The sequence below is a fragment of the Taudactylus pleione genome, unplaced genomic scaffold (genome assembly GCF_031769625.1).
Source record: "Taudactylus pleione unplaced genomic scaffold, aTauple2 ptg001123l, whole genome shotgun sequence".
NCBI classification, from domain to species: domain Eukaryota; kingdom Metazoa; phylum Chordata; class Amphibia; order Anura; family Myobatrachidae; genus Taudactylus; species Taudactylus pleione.
Window position 1 is genome coordinate 2,978,534 of NW_028285524.1, and position 22,517 is coordinate 3,001,050.

At 44.2% G+C, this 22,517-nt stretch overlaps 1 protein-coding gene across 2 annotated transcripts in view; it reads right to left on the reverse strand.

The window, feature by feature from the left end:
* Window positions 1–21,684, reverse strand: part of TNR (tenascin R) — a 459,197-nt gene extending 437,513 nt beyond the window's left edge. For both annotated transcript variants that reach the window (XM_088461904.1, XM_088461903.1), the window contains exon 1: window positions 21,464–21,684. The gene's annotated coding sequence lies outside the window, so the exon portion shown is untranslated. The remainder of the gene's footprint in view (window positions 1–21,463) is intronic.
* Between the last annotated feature and the right edge of the window lie 833 nt (window positions 21,685–22,517).

Sequence of the window (22,517 nt, forward strand, 5' to 3'; positions counted from 1 at the left end):
CTCAGTGTGTACCCAGATGTAATCTGGTCTCATCCTCTGTTGGGCTGGGACACCAATAGTAAGAGTGTCATTGTTCTGAGGCTGCAAGTATTGATGAGCTATGTTCTGGAACCCCAAGTGTAAGTGGGATCCAAGTGTCAGTGGGCTTGATTCAGAGTTGCACGCTATTGCTGCCGCCAGGCCCGCCAAGAGCCGTGGCAGGCCCGGGTAACAGGGGGCGTGGCCTAACCGCGGGAGGCGAAATAAAATAAAGTTTTGCGGCGCTGCGCGCTGGGGAGGGGGGGGCGCTCTGAGCCCCCTCAGCCCGGCTCAAAGCCAGGGAGGGTGCGATCAGTGTGATCGCTCCCCCCCACAGGCATAGGAGACTGCTGTGGCTGCTGCTCACCAGCCACGAGCAGTCTCCCACTGCAGCTCAGCACACGCGGGCCGGGGGAGTGGCTGCCCAAACTGAGGCGTTCCCATGTGAACGCCTCCGTTTGGGGGCGGCCCCACTGACATCACGAGTGATGCCAGTGGTAGAGATTTCGGCTCTGTTAGAGCCAAAATCTCTCTGGGGCTTGAGGCCACGAGACCCTACCACAAGACCATCGCAACCATCTTCCTGGCTGCTCGCTATAGCTGTGGGTGGTCACCCACAGCTATGCGAGCGGCCAGGAGGCCGTTCTAAAAAAAAAATAGACCGGCCCTGATTCTGTCAGAGCGTCCGGCTGTGAATCAGGGCCTCAGTTCCCAATATAATATATTACATAATTACCAATCAGGGGCCCCTAAAAAAACGGCTTCTACGTGGTAGTTCACCTCTGGTCTAGAGACACCATTTAAGTACCTGGGAAGCCTTGCTCAATTACAGTGTGTAGCATGTTTTACTTTACTGCAGCCATTTGCAAACTTTGACCTCAATACCTCAATCTGCTCCTTCGCCGGGTTCTAGACAAACAGGCAATCCCATGTCCTAATTAGACTTCCTACCAAATTTAGAGATTTAATTATGGCCACCCTGTATTACTCATTCCCGCTTTACCCATGGGCACATAGAACTGTGTTCACAGTGCACAATTCCCACAATCTCAATCTACGACCATCACCCTTCTTACATAAGATCTATATTTAATCCATCATCCCGTCCTCATTGAGCTATATCTTAACAATTACACCTACACCCTGTATTTTTAACTAACAAGTATTCCATTTTCTCATTTTCTCACATCCACTTTTTTTATGTTCTCCTTCTTCACGTGGCACCTGAGCTCCTTGCCCGGAGCTGGTTACTCTGAATGTTTCTTAATGGAACTATGGATTAGGGGTTTTGATTGTGAAATATTTTCTGCAATGATCTTAGTTAATACTTTATTACACACATGACTGACTTTCCTGATGGACCATTGAAAGGTGTTTAAGAGCATCTTTTACAAAGTTCCTTTGGGGAAATTAAGTTCCTTGTGACCCCACTTTGCCATTTTTGCTAAAATAATGGAAAATTGATGAGAAAGATATTCAGGCATCTAGTTAGCGCCTCGCCTTCTGCCTGCAAATTTTTATACCGTTCTTCTGAAAATCTTTCATAGCACAAAGAATATTTCTCAAGATTTGGTGTCTGGGTATTTAAAGAATAATTATTGCCAAAATGCATAATGTTCCTCCGTGCACAAGTAAATTTAAAACCGTCGCATGTAAGCACTCACCGTGCCTAATTATTGTTATTCAAAAAGATATTATGATGTATATATGTTTGTAGAACTCATATTGTGCATTAACATACTTCCATATTGGAGAATTGTTTTGCGCAAAGATTATGGGTTGCAGGGGCGTATTTGTAATGGGTGCAAGGTGTGCAGTGCATACGGGCCCCTGGGTCTAGGGGGGCCCACAAACTGCACACCCTGCACCCAATTAAATATACGCACCTCCCCGTCGGGACGGCGCTGGCTGCAGCGCTGCAGAAATCACAGGGAAAATGGCCACCGCAGTCATTTCCCCAGTTATTCGCGCATGCACAGTAGAGATGTCCCAGGAACACAGCACTGGGGCCATGTTCCCAGAGGCCTGCTCATGCGCAGTAGACTCTGGTGCAATGCCAGAGTCTACTGCACCGTCGGAAAGGAAGGGGCCCAATCGGAGCCTGCACACGGGCCCCCTCCTCTCTTAAAGCACCTCTGATGGGATGGTAGTGTTAAGGATATATGCTTTCATCTTTGATCACAATTTTGCCAACAGGGGGCACTATATTATTGTTTGTCTATGGCTGAAGGGTTAATTTTATGTGCTGTGGTAAAATGATGGCGGCTTCCAGACCCTCCAACATGATCCCTTCCACCGGGTACACAATGCTCTGCTCCTGGACTTTATGCATGATTGCAGTCACTTGTAGACAGGGTTGGACTGGCCCACAGGGGTATAGGGGAAATCCCCAGTGGGCCCCACTGCCTGTGGGCCCACCCCCTCCTCTAGGTGTCAGGTTTCAGACCCCAAATTATAAACTGTTATACTATTAGACAGTCAGTTACCTGGTGGAGCAGGACCACTGATTAACAAGGGGGCTTGGTTCACTTCTATAGAAACTACACCAAGTTTTGCCTAATGGTTAGCCAAGCATCTGTGTTGGTAGGCTACACCCCCTCTGGTAGATGACCACACTCCTTAAGCATGGGTCCTTACCACTGATTACCCCGGTGGGCCCCTCATGCTCCAATCCGACACTGCTTGTAGAACACCCTTCACAAAAAAAACAAGAAAAAATATGTCCCAAGGTGCAAATACAGATAGAATATGCTGCCACCTATGAGTATTAGACCATCAAATCTACAATAAATGATCAATCATACAAATCATAGGTCAGTCGCTCTGCTACAGTACGTTCCTGAGAAATGGAGTCTTAATGACAAGCAATCCTTAAAACGTCTTATATAGTCTTGAAGTGTTTTCTGTCTTCCAATGAAATCCGTTCATACATGAAAAGAAAAACAGAAAGCACTTATAGTGTAGTAGGTCTTAAAACAACATGCCACCCATTAGTGTGTGGATTTAGTGATGGTGTGTTGATAGCAGGATCCCTTCAACCAATTCCTACAAAAAGGGCAGTGTACACCACTCACAATGCTAGAAAGTAATTTGTGTGTATAAAGGTTTCTTTATATTTGCCAGCGATCACCACGTGGAAACAACCTCTAACACATCACCATGGTTTGTGATAGGGAAGTGACACTGGTAAGCAAGATTAAGGCAATCACTCTCTCACCCTTGAAAAAGACTTAAGAAAAGTCGAAACGCGCTGGTAAAAAGAGGAGTGACTGATACTTTATTCATGGGAGGACATTATCGCTAGGATCTGTATCCACTGGCCTAGGATTGCGGTCCAGGTGATATATTTAGTTTTAGTCATCTTTATATCCCATGCTATGTCATATTATAGTAATCCGTCTGCCTCATCTGTTTTACATAAACATCCTTTTTAATCGGACTCCATTAAGCTTCCATGTTATTACATGTATATGGAAGAGAGAGGAGGTGCCGTTTTAATGGAAGGAGATACTATTAAGTCTCACAAAGAAACCGCTCCAATATTTACCCTGAATGTTTTTGTGTGAGTACGGTACATACCATGGTGATGTGTTAGATGTTTTTTTCCATGTGGTGATCACTGGCAAATATAACGTTTTCCTAACAGGTCATGTTTTCAGGATTTCTGTCTGTGAAATCTGGTGAGATAATTACTGAATAAAGACATGAGCAGTATCACATTGCATAGGTTCAGTTGTAAGTGAGTAATTAGCGGCAATATGGCCGAAGCCACCACATCAGAAACACTGAGTCATATTAATGTCTAGTCGTTTACGGGGCAAGAACCTTCCCGGCCTGGCAGGCCTGTCTCCAGGTTCTACACCCTTAGTCTTAGGTATATTCCACCGCCCAGCACCCTTCTCCCCTGGAACAGTCTTACCAGTGTCTGCGGGAGTTCGCCGGTGCGCCATCGGGGCTCGGTGGGGCATACTCATCAGCTCCTCAGCCGCCATGTACCTCTCCACCAGCTCGACCAACTGGTCCGCAGACTTAGGGTCTGCATGGCTCACCCACTTGCGCAGAGTCACAGGTAATGATCGCAGGTACCGGTCCATCACGACACTTTCCACGATCTGTGGTCCCGTCAGCGTCTCGGGCTGTAGCCATTTTGAGGACAGATGGACGAGGTCATGCATCTGTGAACGTGGAGGCTTATCCATATGGAACTCCCAGCGGTGAACCCGTTGGGCACGAACAAAGGTGGTTACTCCCAAGCGAGTTAGGATCTCCTGTTTTAGTTTTTTTTAGTCCGTGGCATCAGCCAGGCATAAGTCGAAATAGGCCTTTTGTGGCTCCCCCGACAGAAAAGGTGCCACCAGACTTGCCCACTGCTCCTTGGGCCAACTCTCCCTTTCGGCCGTTCTTTCAAATGCGGTGAGGTAGGCCTCCACTTCATCGCCCGAAGTCATCTTTTGGAGGAAGTGACTGGCTCGTATGGAGTGAGTGGTGGTGGGAGGACCAGTAGTAACATCTCTGGGCTGGACGACCAGGTGCTGTTCCACCTCTCTTATGGCCTGGCTGTTTTCCGCTAAGGCCTGGCGGGTTTCCTCAATGGCGACCTGTTGAAGTCTGTTAGTCTCCTGCTGAGCTCTGGTAGATTCCTGCTGAGCTCTGGTAGATTCCTGCTGAGCTCTGGTAGATTCCTGCTGAATTTTGTTTGTCTTCTGCTGAGCTGCTGTAGCTTGAAGCAAGGCCTTAATAATGTCCTCCATTTTGACCTGGGGTGTAGGTTGGAAGCTGAACCTTGCCTCTCTGAACATTGGCTGACGCCTCCTCTATGGGACTCCAAGGATACAGTGTTATTTCCACACTCACCAATTGGGTGTCTGTCCCTTTAATTTTTAAACGGAAAGTTTTCCTCTCGCTGCAACTTTAGTGTGTGTGGGTGCCGGCATTCTCCACCATATTGTGACACAGTTAGGTTAGGGGGTCCCTCTCCTGGGTAGAGGACTCCTTCCTTTCACACACAGCAGCTGGGAAACAGTACGCCAGACTGGATGCAAGTACAAGCTGGTCGGCGCCAGTCTTTATTGTACAATGTCAGAAACAACATAAAGAAAACATAAACAAAAATCCTAGCCCTGTCGGGGCACTAACTTCACAGGTAGTTCCCTCACTACCAGAACCTGGCAGGGCCTAATGCCCTCACCAGCAACAAGGAACAGCACAGTACTCACAAATAGGTTTTCAAGTGTCTCTAAGCAAACTCCCTGTCTGCTCTCCCAGGTGAGACAATCAGCCCTAAACACACTAGGCTTATATTGGCCACTCTCAGGTGGAAAACTAACAAGCCTGTTACCAGGCTGCGAGAACCAAAACCTGGAGTGGCCGTGGGTGGAGCCCTCCCTCTCCTCTCACCCACAACCCCCAAGTCCCAAACTGGCTTTTCAAAAAGCCAAAACTCAAGCCTGCTACACTGCAGACTTTCTCCTGGGGGTTTAAAACACAAAAGACAGGAATCTGGGACAAATGTACCTGCCACAGACCACTTTACCCGTGATCCTATCACAATATATATATATATATATATATATATATATATATACTGCCTCTAATGCTGGTAGAGTGTAACCTACAGTACATACTGTACGTTCAGATATAATTGCCGAGATATAACACACGTTGATTAATAAAGAACATTGTCTTATGTTTTCCTAAATTTTAATCCTCTAAATCCCTGTCACACTATTCTCAGTGTAAGGCTCCCAATTGTAAAATGACACGCACAGGGATTATGCAAATTAGGCAATTATGAGATGTCCTTTAATATCAAGATTGGCAAGCCATATTGTTTAATAAGACTGGTAGAGGCAAATACAAACACTGTGCTTTAATTGTATAGTAAGTGACCATTATTAGGAGAACATTCAGCAGCAATCCAGCACCTAACAAATAAGACATTAAGCTTTCAAATTGAGCCATCAAACAACACAAAACACCCAAACACATGTAGACATGAGACAAGGCTATTATATGAATAAATGCAATTCTTAGAGGAAATATACTTGTCTGCTTGTCAATACAGCTAAGTGTTTGCTTTGCAGCACGGCTCTACTGTGCACAACATTATCTTTTAAATAGAAAACCCACTTTGCTAATTTATAGTACGTATAATAAGTGTATGTTATTCCTAACCTAGCTGGCTTTTTAGTAGTGTACATGTTACCTACACGCAGTGGCATGAACTCCCAAATGTCCCAAATGGGGGGTTTAGTCCTGATTTGAGAACTCTGTACTTCTGTCCTATCCCATTCTCCGGTGCTCTACTGCAGAGCAGGAGTGAACGGGTGGTGCACACACATGCCACTAGTGTGCATGGAATAATGGTTCAGCCTATTGATATTCAGCAGTAGGTATGGCCCCAGAGTCAAGGCTACATACCATTATGGGATGCCTGCATCACAGTTGGGGTGTGTCCATGGCCTCAGGATTAAAGCTAGCACTGAAAAGCACTAAGCTACCCCTTATATCCATCCACTCCCTTCCAACCACCCAGTCAGTGTGGAAGGTAGGTGCAGCACCCATTCATCTCTGCTACACTCCCTCACCCATTTCACTGAGTCTAAATGTTGGGAGGGATGCAGTCGGCTCAGCCATTTTGTAACCTGAACCCAGGGGGCTAGAGGTGCACGTGTACCGGGTGCCGGAATGCAGGGGGTGAAAATGGGCTGACTCACGGTGGCTTGGGGGCTGCAGATTCAGAAAATGGCCATCCAAAAATGGCCGCCGCCAAGGAGGAGACAGATGCTAGAGGTCCTTACTGGACCTCTAGTGTCTGTCTCCTCCTTGGCGGTGGCCATTTTTGGATGGGCATTTTCAGCAGATTCCATGCAGACTAGATGTCCGCATGGACTCTGCTGAAAACAGCCATCCAAAAATGGCTACCGCCAAGGAGGAGACAGACACTAGAGGTCCTACTGGACCTCTAGTGTCTATAGGCCAGCGCAAGTGTCAGGAGAAGATGCTGAAAGCTGCATCTTCTACCGTTAAACCCCCTGGCAATGAGCATGGAGCCCCCTGGCAACGAGCATGGAAACCCCTGGCAACGAGCATGGAACTCCCTGGCAACGAGCATGGAACCCCTGACAATGAGCAGGTAATTTTAAAAGTAATTTAGAAGCCTTACTGTGGGGCATAAAATGGTGTCGGGCAAATATGTAAGTGGCACTTCGGTAATAGGCATTACAGTGTGTGGCATAATGTGTAATGGGCATTATTGTGTGTGGAATAATGTAAGTCACTATACCAGGGACGTTTGATTAGTGCACTGCCTTATGGAGGAGCAAGGACAAAATCCAGGTACGGGAAGGGAGGGGGCGCAAAATTGCTGCCTTGCACCGGGTGTCAGATATCCCATGAGGCATTGTCATGAATATTGGTTAAGCTGACAAATGCTCTTCTATGAGAAGGGGATGAGTACACTTTCAGTTAGGTCTGAGATGTATAGCATTGGTTCACAGTGGGTTTGGTAAATATCCTCGCGGCGTGACTTGGAACAAAATGGAATAGTTGGTATAAAAGTAAGAAAGACTGCATTGATATAAGCCTGTAATGGTCCTCTTGGCCCACTTGGACCATTTCTACAGAGGTAAATCCCACTACATCACAATACTGGGAATCAACATTTCTTCTGCAGGAGAAAATTACTTAGATGAACTATAAATAAACTATTGTCCGTAATAAAACAGACACTGGAAGCGCTTTTGTAATAATGGGAGTTGCTTATGAAGAGATAAAGGTAGGAGCATTAATGGTATTTTCACAAATAGATGTTGACCGGAAGCTTACTTCTTGGAAATGTTGACATAAGAGCAAACTGAGATAAACGGGCAATAATTATTTTTGACTAACTAGAAGTGGGTTTGTCATTTTTGAAGCTGTAATGTAGTTATTAATCAGTTACTCCAGGCAGAGTTAACTAATTCTAAGGCAGTTCACTGATAAACTTCCTTAGAATGTGACAGGGGCTATCAATAATGGGAAATTCAGCACCATGAAAGAGGGCATTATTCCTTGGTTCTATTAATAATACAAATACTAGCATCTGGTTTTGTCACTCACACTGGGGATATTTCTTCCTTTCAGCAGTTCCATACATTGGCAAACAGAATTTCATAGCCACAGTGAACTGGCGGAGGTTGGCAAATGTCCTCTCATGTTCTTCTTGGCAACACCTCAGAGCTCTGCTCCTGTTTGGGAGGGTTACATTGGACATTCCAGTATTCACACAATTACTGCGCCAGCACTAATTGATTGCTGATTAAATTAACTGAGCAGAGGGACTCATTGATCAGCTGATCAATCAGCGATGCACACGCTTGCCAGGGCTTCGTTAATTTCAAACCAAATGCCGCAGGGTTAATGGCGGGAGGGGCAGCAGCTGCCGAGCCTAGGATAGAAAATTCAGACCACACAGTTTGGGTCATTAAAATGTGTTAACCTCTGTTATCATTGCAAGGCCCTGTCCATATGGGATTTGTGTGCTATTAAATGTGTTCGTGACGGAACTCTGTGACCCAGAATTAATATCTAAGGTACCAGTTATAGTATATAATTCTTTAGTTACAAAACACATTCAAGGGAAACCTTATTTTGTTTAACCTGCCATGCTGACAAAGTTGTCAGTATGGCAGGACACAATGTACTGTTGTTGGCACAATGTCCTACTCCTGAGTCTGTTTCACCCAACAATTTTCAGTTGCAGTGAATATAGGCTGCAATAGTTTAATTTCATTCAGCACAAGTTATATCAAATGAAAAATCAGTGGATAACAAGGAGCATAACATTATGTCATCGGGAGGAGGATAAGGTGTCCCAGAGGAAATCGAGGTGCATTTGGTGTAGGATATTACTAGCTATAGAAGTCCTACATTTCTGTTATAATCCAACATGATATCACACACCTTAACAGCCCAGTTTGGCGAAATCCCCTGTTCATTGTCTTTACCATTTTGATCCATTATGTTGCTTCACAAGATACTGTAGGCAACTGTGTATCTGTAGATGGCACAGCATGATAAATTCTATACAGAAAAAGTGTAACCTGTAAATGTGTATACATTTGTGTAGTCTGTGTGTTCTCCCAGTGTGTGGGTGGGTTTTCTACAGGTACTCGGGTTTCCTCCCACAATCCAAAAACATACCGGTAGATTTACTGGATTCTGACAAAATTAAAAAAAACACTAGTGTATACTATATATGTATGTATGTATGTATGTATGTATGTATGTGTGTGTGTGTGTGTGTGTGTGCACATGTGGTAGGGAATAAAGATTGCAAGCACCACTGGCGCAGGGACTGGTGTGAGTGACTAAATATTCCCTGGGATAATTGTGTAATTACAACTAAAATTATTAATTGCCCATATTATCTAGTTTTTAGTGGTATTTATAAACTAGTGCGGGGTTGTCACCCCTTGAAAATGACCCTGCGTGTTTCCGATCACTATTACAATTATATAGATGGAAAAATATTCACATACTGAAAATTATCATTTATTCCTCCAAGTACCTGTCTCCAGTTAATTTATTAACGACCTATGGTAGGAAAGCTACAGGAGTACCAGGGATGGGATGATGAGTAGTCGGTATAGGCATGTCAGCGAAGGCAGGTTAGCAGGGTTTGGTATATTTGTCAGACATTCATGGTCCTGATGTCGACAAGTTCATGACAACATGAAATGTCAACATTTCCGATGTCATTCTGTCATGTTTGACATTTTGCAGGTGTCGACATTAATTATATTGACATTTCACCATGTTGACATCATCAATGTCGACCTTCTGCTATTGACATTGAGAATGTCGACATCACTCCTGTCTTTTAGTATCCACCGTTGCAACTCACAGCAAGTTGGATACTAAGGGGCATATTCAATTACTGGCAAAAAAATCCCATACTTTTCACATGCTGGACTTTTCGCCTACTTTGCCTGTTTTCAATGCAAAAAAGTATCGCACATGTGCCCGCTTTTCACCGTATTCAATTAGAAAACGTGAGCCGGCGAAACTGTAACATGGGAAATCAGCCTGACACCCCCAAAAGATGCACTGATATTGGGGATCACTATGAATAGCTCTGCTGAAGGTATTTGGGGTACTTAAATGTTCACAATAGCTGCTATTTCGCGTCTTTGCATAAGTGGTGAAGAATAGCATTTAGCAGTTTTTTAGGTTTAAAATAAGTAGTCCCAGCAAATTTGGGGTACCTGAAAATGGGTGCTAGCATATTTTTAAGTTGGTAAAGTGTAGTTTAAAAAAACGTTACAAATCCACCTGCCCAAAGCACCTGCAAACTTAAAAACACCTGGGGCATACTTGGGGACCCCCCTGGAGCCTATTTCGCTACTTTTAAGTTTGTCCCCCAACTTTGGACTTTTTCGCCCCCAAAACTAAAGTACTTTTTTGGGATGATCTGAAGACCTTTTTAAACTTTTTTAAATGCAGTTTATCTTTGGGGGGCTGTCCCAAGGGTGCAGGGGGGTTCCTGCAGCTTTGCACCCCAAAACCGCAATTCTGCACTTTTTTTCTACACCTATTCACAGGCAAAACTTTTTAGCATTGAGTTTCCGCACCGGTGAAAAGTCTTTGGAATTGAATACGGAGGAAACTTTTCACATGGCGAAATGACGTCACTCACGATGCTTTTCTGCAGAAACTGACTAATCGCGGCTAATTGAATACGGCCCTAAATTAGAACTTCATGAACCCCTAAGATATGAAACATAATCCCTATGTCAGTGATCTGTGAAGAGATTTCAAATAAAAGTAGGAGAATAAATAATATTTTCACCTACTTTTAAGGATTATGGATAGACCCCTTAGTATAGATGAAGTTGCATTTGTCATTATTAGGGAACACCTAAACATATTTAATTTGGCATTTTGCCAATAAGTATTGCCTGCACATGCTTGCCTGCACCTTGGTATTACATGATCCAGTCAATACAACAGTTCAATAGGAGTCAATAATTCCTCTGCATGTTGAATTTGCTTGTGTGTAGGATCAGTTTGCATTACCTATGGGGCTGTAAATACTTTTGTCTAAACAAGGCCTTAATCATAGATCTGATCACTCTTACTGATCCGCCAACTGTTTGGTCATGCACTGTGGTCGATTCATTTAAAGCAAATCAGGGTGACTGGAAAGCTTAACACCACCAGTTCTATTAGCCAGTCCTATGTAGGAGTAAAGCTGCACACGTGCAGAGATTTATGACATCATTCCGAAGCTGTAGCGGAAGCAGAGAACAAGCCAGAATTTCCCCAAGTGCCACAAAATAATCCTCCTTCTCCATATTATTTATTATTATTATTATTATTATTATTATTATTATTATTATCCTTTATTTATATGGCGCCACAAGTGTTCGCAGCGCCTTACATAGTACATAAAACTAATAAGTGAACAAGAAACAAGTAACTTACAGTACATTACAGTGCAGGACATGAACACGATTTATATACATTGCTGCAATAGCGATTAAAGCACTCACAATAAGCAGCAGGGAGTTGGCAGTCAAGTGTTAGGTGCCCTAATGGGGAGCAGTGTCGGACTGGAGAGTGAAGGGCCCACCGGGGACAGGCAGTGGTAGGGGCCCATGCTTAAAGGGTGTGGTCAGCCTCCAGAGGGGTGTAACCAGCCACCTCAGAGGCTTGTTTAACCATTATAGAGGACATAGCCTGCATGCAACATGGATACTACAGTGTATGGTCTGTTTATCTATGTTCCTGCTCTACCAGGTAATTGACTCTGTAATAGAGTAACAATGTATAATTCAAGTGCACTGTCTGAAATCTGACATTAGAAGAAGAGGTGGGGCCCTCAGGTAGTGGGGCCCACCGGGGATTTCCCCTGTACCCCTGTGGGCCAGTCCAAGCCTGATGGGGAGTAAGGAGTAGAAGAAAATGTAAAGAGAAGCATATGAGGGAAGAGGTCCCTGCTCGTGAGAGCTTACATTCCTTCTCCTCCTTCTCCTCCTCCTCCTCCCCCTACTCATCCTCCCCCTTATCCTCCTCCTCTTCATCTTTCTCCTTCTTCTCCTCCTCCTCCTTCTCCTCCTCCTCTACCTTCTGATGTTCTGCGTCCTAACTGACCACACAGTACATACTACTGCCTCTGATACACATGTACTGGTGTGTTCTGTTAACACAGTGGTCAGTGGGATCCTGGACCAGTGTGTAATCAATAACATAATACAGGAGTTATGTGCCCAGCAAAATAAGTGAATGAGGCTATATAAGGGTAGGGATAACACATTCAGTTACACAGATACATAGATAACACACTCAATTACCTAGATGGCTAAATGAATGCATTTGGCCCCAGTATTGCATAAATGTGCCCGAGGGTTGGGTGTCTGTGACGCTACAAGCATATGATGTTTATTTAATATTCACCACTTCGAACCCTAGGAAAACCAGCAGCCAGCCTGCGATAAATTAATTGAACCAGGCCCACAATTGTATGAACTCGCCCTCGCTCAACTTTGCCTATGTGAGAACAGTTACAATCCAGTTCCACTTCTTTGGCCGTAGGTATAGATATGATCAAAATACATACAACTCTATATCATCCACACATGAGTGCGCTCAGTTCAGGAGCTTGCACAGTAGAAAAACACATAAGCAGGGCTGGTTTGAGGCCGATTCGAGTAGAGTGGTCGCACTAGGGCACCACCCCATTGGGGGCATAGTGCAAACCACTGACATTGTGTCCTAGGCCACACTGTGCTCATCTGCAGGCTCAGATGCCACCTGGCCTGGCCGTGAACCATCTTTGTTGCGGCTGCGTGAAGTTGTAGAGGTCACAGAGCTGTGCAGTGCATATTGGGTAAGTGGAGAAGGGAGATGGGCAGTGGCACAGTACAGGTAGCCATTTGCTGCTACTTGCTGCCATCCTAAAGAAGCTTCTGTTCCTACCATACGTTTCTCTGATCAAGGAGACGTTTTAAGCAGCTGCACCTGCAGCCTTCGTAAGAAGTCCGCCCGGGCATCATCAGACCCAAGATGAGCCCAAGCAGCTCAGAACTGCAAGAAGCAGCCCTGTGTCTTCAACTCCTATGAGGTAAGCTTATATGTCTTTTGTGGGGGCCAAAGTGTTTTTTTTCCTGTGGGGGCCTATGTGTATTTTTTTTACCTGTGGTGGCCAATGTGGGTTTTTTATTCCTGTGGGGGCATATTTTCTTTAACAGAATTAATTATGAACATAGTTAGATGGGGGGTGCCCCAACATATCTTGCACAGAGTGCGAGGAGACCTGGGGCCGGTCCTGCACTTAAGACAAACTCCTAAAACAGTTTAACTCTGCATTAGCCCCGACGTTAGTTATTGGTGAATGGTCAACTACAAAAAAATGGGATGTAGAGGGCTTGTGACTTGATAAGGTTTAAGCCATCACCCAAAGGTTTTATGGTTCAAATGCCTTTTTAATGGGTACACTTGGCTGCATTAATATCTACGAAAGATCCTAAGTGAAAGTGGTAAGAATATACCAGAAGACTGCTATACCCCTATCTGCATATTGATTTTAACGCAGTCCCCCCAGAAGTGAATAGGCTGCCCACCAGCCATTGACCTCCCTAATGTGTCTCAGACCTCTGTGCAATTTCTTAATCAATTATGTTCAAGAAGGGAAATATATTCATCACACTTTGTTGTATTGGCACTGCTGCATTACCCAATTTCCACGTGAAATTGTTTTATAAATACCTTTCTAACATGACTGATCTGCAGAGCATCACCCCATCACGGGAAACAATTTCAGGCTTCCTGAGTGCTATATGAATCTAGCTAGTGAGCTAGGCACAGTCTATCTAAACCAACATTTTCCCTGCCAGAGACTTGCAGAAATTTGCTGTACATCTGTTATTATACTGAACAATCACACACACACAAATCTATTTTTGTTTATTGCTTTTGAAGGCAAGAAAGAATAACCCACATTTCTCAGCACTGGGACATTCTCTATTCTGACTCACATCCGATCAAAGAATAGATGCAGATGAACACCAAATCTGCCAGGGACGTGGTTCTAAGCGTTCCAGTTCACAGCATAATATTTATTCCACATTTAAGAGCCCGTAGTTAACACAAAAATAAATCTGCAACGGCAAGAAAAGGGAGCTTGTAACTATATTATTTTACGCTCTTAATCTACTCTAAAATTAATGAACTGTGGACAAAAGGTAGGAGGGAAAAAAATAAAGGCACGACGGAGGGTAATTTCTATACAAAGCTCCAACATTTCTCCTAAATAAATGATTTATTATCACAGAATATTAAACAGCCCATGGCTAAGGATCATAGAGCCTGATTCAGGAAAGTACGCTAATGCCGTCGCTGCTGCAAATTTGTAAGTAGCGGTCGTGCGAAATTCTGTCGCAGAACAGGGGATTTGTATTTAGACACCCACTGGCGCCTTCGCAGATCCAAGCAATCTTAAGGTTGCGCAGAATGGGTGCACGGGAACTGAGGCGCTAGAGCCATACTATCTGCGTACGAGATCGCAGATGCCGGCTGCGACACGCACCGAAAACAGTTGCGATATGCCTGCGTTTTTGCCGCTACTCCTGCATTACCAGCCCAAGACGGTTTGGCAAATCTCAATGGTTTTAGGATACTAGTTAGATTTTCCTTACTTTGGTGCACACAGGGCTGGATTAGCAATGGGGCAGATGGGACTACAGATCCAGGCCTCCACATAACAACAGGCCCATCATTTTAGCAGCACAATCATGATATATTTATAGATTTTATGAAAAACCATAAATTATATGAACCGGAATTAGTGAAGTAGAACACAAATTTTGCAAATGATAGGTTCCTGGATCGCTCTTCCCTCTAAGCTTCTCGTCTTCCAGTTTTGGATTCAGCATCAGTTTATTTCCTGCAGAGTCTCATCACTCGTGGCTGGTAACACCAGAGAAGAGTGACAGTCTCCAGCTGACAGGACAGCAGTATTCACATCCAGTATTAATATTATATTGCTCTCTTCCTCACAAAATGATGCATTCTTTTCTACTTTTAAGTATTTATGGAAACATTGGGGCTCATAGTGTACACACCCACATGGCAATGGCCACACCCACACAGCACTGACCACACCCACATGGCAATGACCACACACACACAGCACTGGCCACACCCACACAGCACCGGTCATAACCCCCGCTTCTCACAAAAGGCCCTTTATAATTTGCAGCACCAGGCATACACTATATGCCCATTAATCTGTCCCTGGGTGCACATTATAGACATTAACACTGGAGAAGCCATTCTGCTTGGCCGAAAAACCTCTCATGAGGCCTGCAGCCACTTTTGCAGACCTACAGCGCAGTGTGACCGTTTTATTCCAGGTCACTCCATAGAAATTAATGGAGAATAACGGAAACTACCATACAGGGGCATTTCATGAGAGGAGGGGGCCCGTCTGCAGTCTCCGTCACAGGCCCCCTCCTCTCAGTCTGGCGGCCAGTAGCGTACTGAGCGCAGTGCGGCCAGCGCCGCACTGACAGACTCTGGGCACTAGAGTGTGCCCAGAGTCTAGAGCGCATGTGCAAATCAACGGGACGATGGCCACGGCGGCAATTTTCCAGGCGTTTTCACAGCGCTGACACTGGCGCCGACGTGGGACTTCGGAGAGGTAAGTATAATATGGGTGCAAGGTGTGTGGTGCAGGCCCCCCTGCACCCATTATAAATACGCCCCTGCTACCATAGCAATCGTTCATATGCTCTCAACCATTCAGTGCTTCCCCATTCATTTCTATTTGAGCCGTGGGTCTGCTGCCCACTTTGCAGCAGGCCAGTCCATCAGGATTTTTTATTTTGGCAAGTGTTGGAATGCTACATAGAATGAAGAGGATGTGATCCCTGCGTTTTGTAAGTAATAAATTGATGAAAGAGGGTGTGTGGGAGAATATTTCTATTTATTAAATGTATACCATATTCGGTGTGTGTGTCTTGTACTTATTTTAATATTTTTTTACAGGCAGAGTTCAAGAACTAGCAGGCCTTTAATGTCTGGGCATGCTGGCACTTATTACGCATCAGACCCCCTGCTGGGGTAGCCTGGTGCTGGTTATTTTAAAATAGAGGGAACTGAATGCCGCTTCCCCACCTATTTTCCAGCACCGGCCCAGGCTCAGAAGTCAAGGGCTGGTTATAGATTTGGGAGAGGGGGGGAAACAAGCATTATTTTTAACAATTTCTTCTATTTTGTATAACAAAGCCTGCACAGATCATACAGATCTGTGCAGTGCTTTCAGGCAGCCCATAGGACTGTAACTAGGGGAGTGCGAATGGTTCCACCACACAGAGTGCCAAGTCCTGTGGCCCGCACCGTCGCTGCCCTATGGTTTCTTGTATCTGGCTAGCAGGGTGCCTGCAGCCAGAATCGCTGCTGCAGTGCCACCCGCAGTGTCCCCTGGATGCTCCAGGCAAGGACACTACAGCCTGTACAACCCCGGAGCATCTTGAGCAGGCTCCAGGAAGACAGCACTGGCAGACCTGCCCCTTCGATGTGACATCATGTGCTAAGGGGGCGTGGCCGGCACAGGGCTCCGAAAAGTACTGTTATGGCACTGCCCGCTCATAAAGATAGTGCTGCTTCCGGGGGAAGTAGGAAGTAGAATTGGAATATGAAAGGGTGGGACTTATATGCAGTGCTTAAAGTGGTCCTAGAGAAGTGGTGGAACTCACCGCCCCCACTCGGTGCAATGTCAATAAAGGGTCGGTGCGCCGTAGACGCGTGATGAAAAAGGGGGCTTGGTCTAAAAAGAAAGGGGCGGGGTCACATATTAGTATTCCCAATACAAATTATGCCACACAGTAGCACAGCAGTGCCCCTTTTACACAATGCCCACATTTGTGCCCTTTATACACAGTGCCCACAGTAGTAGTGTCCCTTATACAATGCCCACAGTACTGTAGTAGTGCCTCTTATGCAATGCCACAGCAGTAGTGCCCCTTACATATAATGCCCACTGTAGTGATGCCCCTTACACATAATGCCCACTGTAGTTGTGCCCCTTATGCAGTGCCCTCAGTAGTAGTGCCCCTTATTCAGTGTCCCCAGTAGTGGTAGTGCCCCTTATGGAGTGCTCACAGTGGTGGTGCCCTTTATGCAAAGCCCACAGTATTGGTAGTGCCCCTTATGCAGTGCCCATAGTAGTGGTAGTGCCCCTTATGCAGAGCCCACAGTATTGGTAGTGTCCCTTATGCAGTGCCCTCTGTAGTGGTGCCCCTTATTCAGTGCCCCCAGTAGTGGTAGTGCCCCTTATGCAGAGCCAACAGTAGTTGTAGTGTCCCTTATGCAGTGCCCTCAGTAGTGGTGCCCCTTATGCAGTGCCCCCAGTAGTGGTAGTGCCCCTTATGCTGGGCCCACAGTGGTAGTGCCCCTTATGCTGTGCCCACAGTGGCAGTGCCCCTTATGCAGTGCCCACAGTGGTAGTGCCACTTATGCAGAGCCAACAGTAGTGATGCCCCTTATACAGAGCCCCCCTTATGCAGTGCCCCCAGGAGTGGTGCCCCTTATGTAGTGTCCCCTATGCAATTCCCCCATTAGTAATCCCCCTGTAATAGTGCCCCCAATAGTAGTGCCCCTAGTAGTAATGCCCCCTGTAGTAGTGCCCCCAGTAGTAGTGTCACCAATAGTAATGCCCCTCTTTAGTAATGCCCCCAGTGGTAGTACCGCCCGAGTAATGCCGCCAGTAGTAGTGCCCTGAGTAGTGCCCTCAATAGTAATGTCCCCTGAGTAATGCCCCCAGTAGTAGTGCCCCTGAGTAATGTCCCCAGTAGTAGTGCCCCTGAGTAATGTCCCCAGTAGTAGCGCCTGGCTGCTCCTCAGTCTGAACTATGGGAGAGATGTCATGACGTCTCTCCCATAGTGCACTGCACACAGTGGGACTCAGAAGCAGGAGCTCATGAATGAGCTCCAGCCTCTGGCTGCCACTGCGGGAAGGGAGCCGGGCACCCATTGATAACAAACTCTCAGTGGGCAGCCAGCAAATGGAGCCTCCCTGAACTGGTTCCATCTCCAAATAGAAGTGACAGAACACAGTTCTGCCCCATTCCGGCCCACTTTAACCCCTGCTTATATGCATTCCAAAGTACACAACAAGATATGACATTTCTGGGATTGTGGCGAGTTGCCTCGTTTTGAGACCCGAAATTGCTGGGAGGAACCGCGCCAAGCCTCAGGTGATCGGATTTCACAGTATCTGAACCGCTCATCTCAACCATACTATACTGTGTGTATATATATATATATATATATATATATATAGCGCCAAAGTCCAGGTGGCACTAAGGTTAACCTTACATGCAGTTGACTGCTTACTTTCAATTATGTTGGGCGTGGTTGGAGGACGCTGGATGTGTCTACGTCACGAGCCGGGTCCCAGTTAGTGGAGGTTCAGTGCAGTGTCTTTATCGCGTTGAGCCAGCATGATCTCATACCAGGTTCTGTCCGGAAGCACTGGAGGGAGACTGAGGCTGACTATCTTTTACTTAGATGTGAGCATTATTGCAGTAAATTGGTGTGATTTCACTATACTCACAAGGCGCACCCTCCTTTTATTATATATATATATATATATATATATATTATATACGTGTGTGTCTGTGTGTGTGTGTGTGTGTGTGTGTGTGTGTGTGTGTGTTTTCTTCACTGGACCCACACCAAAAGTGCCTGATGAACTTTTAGTAGCAAGACATGGTTTGGTGCACTAGACAATCCGCTAGTAGGTGTATATTTGAAAGTTCCTGTTCTTACTTCAACATCAAATGTTGTTTTTGAAGCCTGCAGTCTTGTATAACGTCAGTCTAGTGGTTTGGAGCACATTCAGGAAACTCTTACACAATATTAGGGTGCACTACATATTTTTGAAACATGATTCATATATTCTCAAAAAGTCACTCCGTAATCTTCAGTGTTAATGTACTGTGAGTGCTATTACATTATTAGATATAAAGATTGTTGTTCATCTGACTTCTGTGTTACACATGATTAGTCTATTCATTTGTACCCCGAGTCAAAACTGATTCCTTACCAAATGTCCATTATCCATAATGAAGTTAGTCTGTGTCCCTTGTGGTAATTACTATAGTGACATTTTGGATGGACTTGAACCTATAGCGATATTTCTTTCAGTATCCGCCATGCAATCAGTAAAGCATGGTGATTTGAGTAGCATCAGGTATATACTTGAACAGCTCTTTGTGTGGCATTATGCAAAGATTCAACTACTATAATATAGTTTATAGTTTCGAATTGGTAATATAAGGTAACTAACTGTACTAGTCCGTACAACTTCTGCTACTAAATATTTATAGTATTGGGCAACCATGGACGCTCAAGCTGTTCAGCTATAAGGTCTGTCACTCTCCTACTTCCCAATATAGTACCTCTGTATAGGGACACTACCCTGTTACTACAAGCATGGAAACACTTAGAGACTGTGCCCAGGGTTCCAGGTGTATTCATTCACTGGATGGCATACATGGCCATTCATACCGGGATTCCTCTATAATGTATGTAAAGTAGAGTCAGGTACAAAGTACCAAATTAAACTATCTCCGAGACCATTAGAAACCTGCACTATAAGTTGATCCATATGAATGGGATATTGTAATAGTCGCAAATACATGTATACAAGAATCTTGATAGAACTTAAGATACTTTAAATTGAATATAAACTAAGTATCTTGGGGAGTGCTATAAATTATGTTACATAATAATCCATAAGTGGTTCTTGTTGCTTCCTGCTGTTCTTTGGCCATGAAAGTGCACACAAATAAAATACTCCAACCATGAAACATGACTTATCTGAAATATTTTATATTCTGACCATTTTATAATAATTTCCTGAAATATTTGCGATTATTAGCAACAATTTCATATAAAACCACAGGAACATCAGATATGTCACTTTATAATAAACCCAGTCAAACAAGGTCCAGATATGTTATTTACTCTATGCAAATCAGCTGAACTGAAAGATGGCTTGTTCAATATTCATGTATACCATTATTCATCTAAATAGCTATGCCTTAATGATAGGCATACAGACAGATATCTACAAGATTGTCATTTAGTACAAATCAAACATGACTGCTATGCCAATGACAATGTACAGCTGTAAATACACCATTTTCTATGTATTATGACATAGGATTGTTTTTATTAAAGCAAAGATAAGCCAGCAATCTAAAAACACAATAACTTGAAATAATTGCATTGATTAAACCAAAATAGCAGTGAGTGACCAACTAACCATAAAAAATAAACACCAGAGCAGTAATAAAAAAAGACATTAGTTAATGTACAAGTCCCAGGCTATATCATGCTCTAACTTTACAATGGAGTGTCTAGTACCTGACCTGCATGGTCTATGTCCATAGAGACTGTGGTTATTTATGCTGCACCTTTTAACCCTGAAAGATTGAACTGAGTAGTGATTAAGTTATTCTATGCTGGTTCATGTAGCAAGAAAGGGACCTGTGAGTGATTCCCTGTGGCAAGTCAATGGTGCTTTAGAAATATTTAAAGCCACTGTATAAAGGTACTAAAATAACTCAGTATAATATGAAAACAGACACACTGTGCAGTTCTTTTTCCCTCTCTACCATAGAATAGCATTTTGTGCAAAATTGGATCAATATTAAATACACCTTCAACTGCTGCTGCAAGCTATCTCTATATTACACTGCTTTCTGTTTTATCTCTCCTCACATATACAGCACTGTTAGCTCACAGGAACTTAAGTGCTGAGTCTCTCACTGTATTAATGTTTGGAGTTGCTGAAAGACAAACACCTTGGTGCATAATTACTAAACTTTCACAAATAATGTATGTATACCTTTTTTTTGGAAACAAATAAGAACTGTATCCTATAGTATATGATATACTATTATTATTATTAATTATTATTATTATTATTATTATTATTATTACCAGTTATTTATATAGTGCACACATATTCCACAGCGCTTTACAGATACCTGTATTTAATGGCAGCTATAGAGTTTAACTCTTGAAATGCCAAGCAACTTGAAATGATCTTTCAAAATGGTAAATTATAATTCATTAGAAAATGAAATTAGCTGCTATAGGTGTTACAATCTCATCCCGGCACAACATTGCAGCAACGTCAATACCTCCACCACTTCATCCTTAATATGTTCCAAGTCTAAAGGCATCACATTTCTACTTAAAGCAGCCTATATTAATAGAGCAATTGTAGCTTTGATTGCATTCTGATGTAAGGTAACCGTGTATGTAGAGCTAAATGGTTATGTGCTGAGAATTGGGCAAGAGCTCTCGCTCTCTCTGCGCACTGTCCAAGGTGCTGAAAGAGGATCAGCTCAGCTCAGCAAGCAGATGGAGAAGTACTGTAGGAACTCACCCGGCTGGGAAGGCTGGTCTGGGATGGGTAGAGCCCTGGTTCAGATTTTGGGTGGAGAAATGTTGGCTTGAATCAGCAGCTTCAATACAATCCTGCAGAAATAGGATCTCACAGCTCCCCTTTCTCAGCTGGGGACAGCCCAGATCCCGGAGAGTGGGACTGGTTATTTGTTGCAGGCTTTGTCAGTTCAGTCTGCCTTTAGTAGACTGTGCACTGGAAGCTGATCCTGCTGGGGTTTATTAGAGTGCAGAAACCCAGCGCTGTCATATTCCCTCTCAGCCCATCAGTTGTGTTCAGTCTACCATGGCCCCCTAGTGGACAGAGATGGGTGGGAAAGTGAAAGGTGGTTGCAGCTGACAGGATTAAATAATTGACCCCCATAGAAGAAATCTATTGACAGTGTTTCTCAGCAGTAGTGGGTTGCAAACCGCTAACATATGTTATTCTTCCACCCATGACTGAAAATAATAATTGCATATTTCAAGCCTGTGGATTGTTTTGCTGGTGAACTGCTTTGGTGGAAGATCAGAAAACACAAGTCATATGTTCAGATTGAACATTAATTTCCTAATTCCATGAGTATTTATTTTCTTGTTGTAACAAGAAATTATCATTATTTAAAGCCACTGACCCATGCATGCTCACCTGTACATGGGCAGCATGGTGCAGCAAGAGGAGAGTGTGCAGGACTTATGACTATGAATTGATCAGGTAGAAAGCGTTGTATGTATAATGTAATAGCAGACTCGTGAACCCTGGATTGCTGTGTTATTGCAGATAATGCATTTTTAGATGGTCATATTTCTCATCTATGTTATGTAACACACCTGTAAGTGTAGGGAATTCTGTATGTCTACACTGACCTATAGTGTATACCCAATTCAAGGGAGAGGTGCTGAGCAGCAGCTGGTTATCTGACTTAAGGGCATTCGCCAGGTAGGTACCATAGGGGACAATAACATCACATTAGTGCAGGCAAGGGTTACACTTACATGTGTGTTTTTGTGTGTTTTGTGTGTGTGTATGTATTTATATATATACTGGAAGGTGAAGT